Genomic DNA, 9730 nt, shown 5'->3' with positions numbered 1-9730 from the left:
TGTAGTCCCAGCTACTTGGGAAGCTGAGGCAGGAGAATCGCTTGAACCCGGAAGGCAGAGGTTGCAGTGAGCCAAGATCACACCACTGCACTCCGGCCTGGGTGCGACAGAGCGAGACTCCATCAGAAAAAAAAAGAAGAAGAAAGAAAAAAGAAAGGTGCTTTTGGATTTCCAGATTCTCTGGATTTTTTAAGTGTACACACAAAGCCAAGTATCCAGGTAAATGTAGAGGAGAAAGGCTAAACAAGCTGAAAACATCCTGGATGAATCACTTGATTAGTGTCTAAATTGCCCAGATGCCCCTTTACCTTGCTTTAGGCGGAAAATCTGCTGTTTTCACCAAAACTATTTGAAACAAAACAGGACATAAACCAGATGGACTCCCTCCAGGCATTTTATTAAGGTAGCACCTCAAGGTATGAGAGGTAGGCTCACAGTTCACTCTCCAACAGGGCAGTGTGGAAAGGCATTTTCCAAAATTAAGCTCTTATGAATTAAATGTTCAGAACAGGTTCCCTGAGGAAGGAAAAATGGCATTATTGAACAGTTATTTTAATGAATCATAAAGCTTCCCCCCTGTTCTAAAATGCTTCTTTAGCTGTATAGAATAAAATTAAAAATAGACTGGTCCTCACATTTAAATATAAATTTGCCATACAAATTATTCCCTGCTTAACTACCCTTTACCAGCCAAGAGTGGAACAGGGGAATTGGTTCAGCAGCCCAACACACTGCTCTAGTTGGTACAGGCTGGACTCTTACTTTAGGTTAGGTAGCTAACCTAGGATTCCAAAGGGCCCTCGCTGATCCCTAAAGAGAGGGAGCTTGGTGTGGGTTATAGAGGGAAGAGGTCTGAGTTGAGTGCCCCTGACATATCCTATTAAAGATGAGCATTCCTTAAGAATCCGCCTATCTTAGGAAGACCAATGAATTCCAGGAAGAAGAAGAAGAGAAGAAGAAGAAGAAAGAAGAAGAAAAAGAAGAAGAAGAAGAAGAAGAAGGAGAAGAAGAAGGAGAAGGAGAAGGAGGAGAAGGAGAAGGAGAAGGAGAAGAAGAAGAAGAGGAGGAGGAGGAGGAGGAGGAGGAGGAAGGGGAAGGGGAAAGGGAAGGGGAAGGGGAAGAGGAGGAAGAAGAAGAAGAGGAGGAGGAGGAGGACGACGACGACGACGACAACAACGAGGACGACCACTTCAGGACTTGCTTTTCTCTTTTTGTTTCAGTTTCTCCATTAATGGAAAAGCATTTCCCACAACCACAAGTAACCATTTTCCCTCTTCTTTAAAAGATTTAGGAAGGACACACCCAGGAAATTTCATTTGCATTTTGATGATAGCTTTTGTCCCTTGTTTTAATTCCAAAGCTGATATTGTGTTGCCTAACTTGATTGATAACTGCTTCATTTACAACTCAAAAGGTTTAAATAAAAAGTGATAAAGGAAATTTACATAGGTAATTCCAACTGAGCTCCCTAACTAGTAGAGAAACCAATTACACTAATCCTGCTATTTTAACTCCCTAGAGTCTACTCCCATCTCCATCCCCCAGCTGTAAACAAAATTTTGTTTTGAAAGTACCTATGTGCATTTTCCCCCATTGGGAAAGGGTCCAGAGACTTGATCAGATTTTCAAAGATGTCCCAGATCCAGAAGAGTTTAGAACCACCATTGTCAAGTGGAGAAATGGAGCTACAATCAACAAAGGTTGAAAAAAAAATGAAATCAAATTGGTGCTCCCCAAACTACAGGGAAGTCTCCCTGGGGCACTGCTCAAGTGAGGAGAAGTAAGGCTGTTAAAACCTGTGGCCAGATGAACTTCCTGTGAACTTCCAGTGGGATAACCCTCTCCTGAGAATCAGGGATTTCTTGCCCATGGATGTAGTGTATTTCCATAAAAGAAGAAATGAGACCCCTAAAATTATTTATCTAGGAAACACAGGTAAATCACTACACATGGCTGGATTATGTGAGGACTGTCTTACTGTACAAGACATATTAATCTCACTCCTTGCATTAGAAATGACTGAAGTCCGCCAGGCACAGTGGCTCACACCTGTAATCCCAGCACTTTGGGAGGCCAAGGCAGGAGGATTGCCTGAGCCCAGGAGTTTGAGACGAGGCTGGGCAACATGGTGAGACTCTGTCTCTATTAAAATTTTAAAATAAAATAAAACAAACAAAAAGAAATGACTGAAGCCTGTCTACAACTGATTCAAATGAAAAGGAACTTTTTTTTTTTTTTTTTTTTGAGACAGAGTCTTGCTCTGTTGCCCATGCTGGAGTGCAGTGGTGCCATGTTGGCTCACTGCAAACTCCACCTCCCTAGTTCAAGCAATTCTCCTGCCTCAGCCTTCTGAATAGCTGGGATTACAGGCACATGCAACCATGCCCAGCTAATTTTTGTATTTTTTTTAGTAGAAACGGGGTTTCACCATGTTGGCCAGGCTGGTCTCAAACTCCTGGCCTTGTAATCCACTCACCTCAGCCTCCCAAAGTGCTGGGAATACAGGTGTGAGCCACTGCACCTGGCCAAATAATGTTTTCATTGACGTATGACAAATATACAGAAAAGTGCACAAATTTCAAGTATACATCTTGATAAATTGCCACAAAAGCGAGCACACCCACTTAACCACCACCCAAGTCAACACGTTTACAAAAACATGATCAACATTTTCCTAATAACTAAAGATGACTAATGAGGCTGAACACCTTTCATATCTATATAGCTGTATATGGTTTTCTATATATGTATGCATGTGTACGTTATTTGGGTATTCTCTTTTATAGAGGGCCTTTTCATGTTCTTTGTTCATTTCTGTACTGGGTTATCTGTATTTTCTAGCTGATTGGTAAGCAATAATTTGTGTATCTGGATATGAGTCATTTGTCTGTTATATGCGTTGCAAATATCTGCTCCCACGACAGAGGCCCTTCTCTCCCATAAAGATACCTGTGATGAATACAATTTATGGTGAATGTTTGGTTTGTTACTTAAGAAATCTTTCTTACCACAAGGTCATGAAGATATTCTACTATGTTCTGGAAAACGTAATGAATGACCATTCACATTTAGAGATACAGTCCACTTGAAATCGATTTTTATATGTATGAGATAGGGGTCAAATTTTAATTTTTCTTTGTGGATATCTAGTTGACCCAACACTATGTATTAAAGACTGTCATTTCCCATGGCTCTGCAGTGTTCCTCTGTGATAAAACCCGTGTCCGTATATGTGTGGCTCTTATTGAACTGTGTTCATCAGTTTGGTCTATTTACCTGTTGTCGTACTGGTTACCTACTGTATTAATTTCTCTGGCTAAATAAAATCTTGATATTAGTAGTGTAAGTTTTCCAACCTCTCTATTTTTCAAGATTATCTTGACTACTCTTCTTTTCCCTTTATATTTCCATATAAATTTTAAAATAAAATAATCACGTCAGTTCCCTCGCACTCAATAGAAGCCAGCTGGGATTACACTGAATCTGTATATCAATTTGGGGAGAATTGGAATCTTTACAATACTGAGTCTTATCTTTTTATTTTTGTATATGAATTTTATTAGAATTTCCTTCAATTGTTAAAATTTGTCTCAATAATGTTATATGGTTTTCTGTGGAGATGTCCTCAATATCTTTCATTAGATTTATTCCTAAGTAGTTGATTTAATATACTATCCTAAATGGTGATATTTAATAATTTTACTTCTAATTTTTTATTGCTGTAGAAATACTATTAGTTTTTTATATGTAGATCTTGTAACTGGTGACCTTACTTAATTCACTCATTTAGTCTGAAAGTGTGTCTGTAGATTCAGTTGTAATTTCTATGTATTATCAAGGCATCTATGAATAATGACTTTTCTTCCTTTTTGTCTAACCAATGCTAATGCCTCTCACCTCTCTTCCTCCTCCTCCTTCATTGAATAGAACTTCAGTACAATGTTGAATAGAAATGGTTCCAGTGAACATCCTTGTCTCAGTCCCAATTTCAAGGGGAAGTGCCAGAATTTTGCTATCAAATATAATGTTTGTTGTGAGATTTTTGCAGACACACATTATAAGATTAAGGGCATTCTCTTTTGTGGAAGTCAGCATCTAAGATGGCCCCAATAATTCTCACCTCCAAGTCCGAGTTCTTGTATAGTATTCTGCCACACTGAATCATGGCTAACCTGTGTGCTGAAAAGAATATGGCAGAATCAACGGGTGACTTCCAAAATTATGTCATCAAAGACATTTCTGTGTCCATCTTATCTCTCTAGGGTTTCTTAATCTTTCTTGAATTACTTACCCTGAGGGAAACCAGCCATTATGTCTTGAGAAGACCCAACCAGTCCTATAAAGAGGTTCCCATGTAATAATAATGAATAAAGAATAATGTCTCTCACCAACAACCAACACCAACTTGCCAGCCATGTGAGTGAGCCACCTTGGAATCAGATCCTCTGAGTCAAGCCTGGCTGTAACTGTGACCTTTACCAAAATGTTGATTAAAACCTCATTGAGAGATCCAGAGCAAGAATTCCAATCTAAGCTGCTCCCAGATTCCTGATCCAGAGAATATGTAAGGATGATAGGCGTTTATTGTTGTTTGAGCCATGAAGTTTTGGGTAATTTCTTATGCAGCAATAGTTATTACAACTCCTGTTCTTACTTTCCCAAGAATTTTATTTTAAATAAGTGTTAATTTAACCAAATGTTTTTTCTGCATCTATTAAGTTATCATATAATTTTTCTCATATTTTGCACAATGTGTGAGTAGAACACATTTCCAGAAATAAAATTTTTGACTCAAAGATGATGTGCATTTTTAGTTTTGATAACTGTGACCGAACAGGCCCTCAAAGAGGGTATTATACTCTCACTGCTAATGCCTGTTTCCTCATATCCTTGCCAACAGAGTGATATTAACTTACTCATTGTCTAATATAAGGTTTAAAAAGGTATTTTTTGTTTTTTTAAATTTGTATTTTCTTAATATGAGTAAGATTGAGTATGAGTGCAATTAAGTTCATACAACTTAGAATTATTACATTTTCTTAGTTGGTTACCCTTTTATCACTCTGAGCTCTATCCTGTCACTAACTTTTAGCATAACTTTTATTGTTATGAACCTCTAACTTTAATACGGCTTCTTTTCTTAAAGCTTGTTTTGTTTGATATAGGACTTCATCTAGTATATTCCATGATATACCTTTTTTCATTCTTTTACTTCCAGCATTTCAGTATCCTTACCTTTAGTGTATGATTCTTAGAAAGCAGCATATAATTTGAATGTTTCTTAATCCTTTCTGATAATCTTCACCTTTCAGTTGGAGTATTTAATCTCTTTATATTTAATATAATTACTGATACATTAGATTTTAATATACTATCTTACTATCTACTTTATATTTGTTCCACCCATCCTGTGTTCCTTTACTTCTATTTATCTTTTTCATGTCTTCCTTTGGATTAATTGGTTTTTATTACTCCATTTTCCCCTGTATTTGCTTGTTAATCATACTTTCAAAAAAGAGATTATTTCAGTGGTTACTCTAGAGATCTAGCATTCACCCTTGATTTATTAAAGCAAAATATAGGCTGGGCACTGTGGCTCACACCTGTAATCCTGGCACTTTGGGAGGCTGAGGTGGGAGGACTGCTTGAGCTCAAGACTTTGAAGCCAGCCTGGGCAATACAGTGAGATCCCATCTCTAAAAAAAAATAAATAAATAACTGAACATGGTGGCACATGCCTATAGTCCCAGCTACATGGAAGGTTGAGGTGGCAGAATCACTTGAGCCCAGGAGATCAAGACAGCAGTGAGCCATGATTGTGCCACTGCAGCACTCCAGCCTGGATGACAGAGCAAGACCCTATTTTTTTTTTAAGTAAAATATAAATTGGCACTTGTCTCTTCCCAGACAATGCAATGACCTTAGGACATTTTAACTCCATTTAATTCTTCCTGCCTTTTATACCATTGTTCTGTGACTTTAAATTCTATACGTAGTTAAAACCTCACAAAACACTTCAATTATTGTTTTATGTATCACTTTTTATTTGGATTTATTTAAATATTTAGCCTGTATGTTTTCTTCTTTCAGAATCTGTAAACTACAATCTAAGAATTATTTTCCTTCTACCTAAAAGATTCCCTTTACTATTTCCTTGAGTGCAGGTTTGCTGCTGATGAATTATCTCCATTTTTATAATAATACCATTGTTTTCTCCTCATTTCTCAATTTTTTAAAATTGGACCTAGAATTCTGAGTTTCCAGTTACTTTAATACATATTTATACAAGGTTATTCGTTGCAGTATTGTTTGCACTAGCAAAAATGGAAACAGCCGTAAGTCCATCAGTTGGGAACAGATAAATACATTGTGAATCCACTCAATGAACTACTATAAAAATAAATAAGGCCAGGTGCAGTAACTCACACCTGTAATACCAGCACTTTGGGAGACTGAGGCAGGAGGATCACCTGAGGTCAGGAGTTTGAGACAACCCTGGCCAACATGGTGAAACCCTGTCTCTACTAAAATTACAAAAATTAGCCAGGCGTGGTGACACACGCCTATAATCCCAGCTTCTAGGGAGGCTGAGGCAGGAGAATCGCTTGAACCAGGGATGTGGAAATTGCAGTGAGCCGAGATCACACCACTGCACTCCAACCTGGGCAACAGAGGAAGACTGCGTCTCAAAAAAAATAAAAATAAATAAATAAAAACTAGCTGTAATCCAGCACTTTGGGAGGCCAAGATGGGTGAATTGCTTTAGGTCAGGATATCGAGATCAGCCTGGGCAACATGGCAAAACGTCATCTCTACCAAAATAATAATAATAATAATACAAAAAATTAGCTGGGTGTGGTGGCACATGCCTGTGGTCCCAGCTGGCAGGCTGAGGTGGGAGGAATGGCTGAGCCCAGGAGGCAGAGGTTGCAGTGAACTAAGATTGTGCCACTGCACTCCAGGCTGGATGAGAGTGAGACTCCATCTCAAAATAAGTAAGTAAATAAAAACTCGCACTTTCTGTGCTAATTTGAGAGACGATCTAGCTCAGTGGTTAAGAGAATGAGCTCTTAAGACAATAAGATTATGGAACAGCTTCACCACTTTTAAAAAGGTTTTTAAGCAGAAGTTTAAAGGATCGTTATGTAGTAAAGTCAATTTACAAAGAAAATAACACTCACTCCCTTTTCACCTCGGTGTTTTTGTGGAGGACAATTGACCATGCTCAGTTGCCTGGGTTTGTAATTTCAGACGACCAAGGAATGGGTCCCAGATAATCCATAGAAAAAGCAGAACTTGGTAAGACCAATATTGAGATAAGACTGAGATAGTTACCATGAACAAACTAGAACACATTCCAGGAAGTACATGTGAACTCCCCAGTGCAATGCATCAAACCGCCGGCCTTGATTCTAGCAGCAGGAAGCGACTGTAAGAGCATAGGCTATAAATATAAAGTATTTGAAGCAAAAATAGAGCAAGGTGTTAACACGTCTCCTCCAGACTTCATTCCACTGTCTTCACATTCTTGATATTTTCTCTGTCCTTCCGATTTTTGTCAGATACTTCAGAAGATCTCATTATGAGAACTTCTTGCTGGTTTTCAAAATCCTTTACAATAGAGGACTGAAGTTATGTGGTAAAACGGAAAGAGCTGGGGACTTGGAGAAGGAAGACTTGTTTTAATTACTAATCTTGGGTTTTTGTTTTGTTTTGAGACTGCATCTTGCTCTGTCACGCAGGCTGCAGTGCAGTGATGTTTCACAGCTCAAGTCTGGAGATCACCTCATCTCCCAGACTCAAGTGATCCTCCCATCCTAGCCTCCCAAGCAGCTGGGACTACAGGGTATGCAACCACGCCCAGCTAATTTTTGTATTTTTTGTAGAGATAGGGTTTTGTCATGTTGGCCAGGCCAATCTCGAACTCCTGGGCTCAAGTATTCCACCTGCTTTGGCCTCCCAAAGTGTTGGGATTACAGGTATAAGCCACTGCACCTGGCCTAATTACTAACTTTGATAAACGATCTCTATGAACTCTCTGAGCCTCAGTTTCTTCTGCTGTAGAATGGGTCACAGTGAAACCTGCTCTGCTTCACAGAACTGCTATTAATATAAAAATGACTTAAGGCATGTATACATGTAAATGCTAGCACACTACACAATCATGAGGTATGATCTGTCCAACCATCAACCCAGCCAGGGACAAGACTGAAAGCTGTCTACCTAAAATCTATTTTCTCCATTTCACTTACTAACAGCAACCCTGTTTTGTGGGGGAGGGAAAGTCATTGTGCTCAGGTTAAAAACTACATCTCCTATACCTCCTTGAATCTCAGAAGTCTGCTAAAGACTTCTTGGAAATATCGGTTTTCTAAATATGGGGACTACCTCTTCCCTTTTGTGCCTTCCTTCCTCTTCCTGATGAAAATGTGGACATAATGTTAAGAACAGCAGAGATGGCCGGGCGCGGTGGCTCAAGCCTGTAATCCCAGCACTTTGGGAGGCCGAGACGGGCGGATCACGACGTCAGGAGATCGAGACCATCCTGGCTAACACGGTGAAACCCCGTCTCTACTAAAGAAAAAATACAAAAACTAGCCGGGCGAGGTGGCGGGCGCCTGTAGTCCCAGCTACTCGGGAGGCTGAGGCAGGAGAATGGCGTAAACCTGGGAGGCGGAGCTTGCAGTGAGCTGAGATCCAGCCACTGCACTCCAGTCCGGGCGACAGAGCGAGACTCCGCCTCAAAAAAAAAACAAAAAAAAACAAAAACAAACAAACAAAAAAAAAGAACAGCAGAGATATCTTAGAACTATGAGGGAAAAGCAGAGACCTCAGCCCTGACACTCTTGGGCCATTGAACTAACGGTAACCACTGCCTGTGCCCAGATTTCATGGTGCATGAGAAATGAAAATAAACAACCAAACGTGGCATTTAAGCATTGGTAAGTGTCAACTCCTGGCTCTTGGAGGTTGGGGGTGGGGGCGTAAAGCCCTGATTTTTAGCATTTGTTATTTTTGTGGTATAAATTCTTTCATTTAGGTCTGATTTCAAAAATAAAAAGAGATGCACAATAGCACACCATTATAGAGTTTTCCAATCAAATGGACAATGTAAATAACATATTTACATATCTAATTTTCAATAATGGCTGTTTTTAACAATTGGCACACAAAACTCCTGAAAATTCAAGAATCAGCTCTTGTACAACACACTGTTGGGTTTAAGCCAGCATTCATTGCATTGTCTGTTTCTCTAGGAGAAGACCATCTAAATTAATACATCAGCCAATGTTTTCTTTCCCACCATTCTTCAATTTGTCCCTACTACATAATCCAGATCAATTCCTCGCTTAGTTCATTCTTGCTTTCATGCTTTCTATCACACGTTCCTTTCATTATTTTTTATCTTTCTTTCTTTTCTTTTTTTTTTTTGAAACAGTCTTGCCCTGTTGCCCAGGTTGGAGTGCAGTGGCGCAATCTTGGCTCACTGCAACCTCTGCTCCCGGGCTCAAGTGATTCTCCTGTCTCCGCTTCCCAAGTAGCTGCGATTATAGGCATGTGCCACCATGCCTAGCTAATTTTTGTATTTTTAGTAGAGATGGGGTTTTCACCATGTTGACTAGGCTGTACTCAAACTCCTAACCTCAGGTGATCCACCCCCCTCAGCCTCTTAAAGTGCTGTGATTATAGGCATGACCCACTGTTCCAGGCCTATTTTCTATCTTCTAAA

General features: G+C 39.4%; 1 long non-coding RNA gene across 1 annotated transcript; it reads right to left on the bottom strand.

Annotated features, from left to right (window-relative positions):
• Positions 1-430: 430 nt before the first annotated feature.
• On the bottom strand, positions 431-7294 carry LOC117092169. The gene is made up of 4 exons (XR_004440657.1): positions 7182-7294; positions 4121-4172; positions 1575-1685; positions 431-516 (listed from the first exon to the last, which is right to left on the bottom strand). It is a non-coding gene; the product is annotated as an uncharacterized LOC117092169 (long non-coding RNA).
• Between the last annotated feature and the right edge of the window lie 2436 nt (positions 7295-9730).

This window comes from Trachypithecus francoisi, unplaced genomic scaffold (genome assembly GCF_009764315.1).
Source record: "Trachypithecus francoisi isolate TF-2019V2 unplaced genomic scaffold, Tfra_2.0 Contig01440, whole genome shotgun sequence".
Lineage (NCBI taxonomy): Eukaryota > Metazoa > Chordata > Mammalia > Primates > Cercopithecidae > Trachypithecus > Trachypithecus francoisi.
This window is presented reverse-complemented; position numbering and strand designations above follow the sequence as displayed.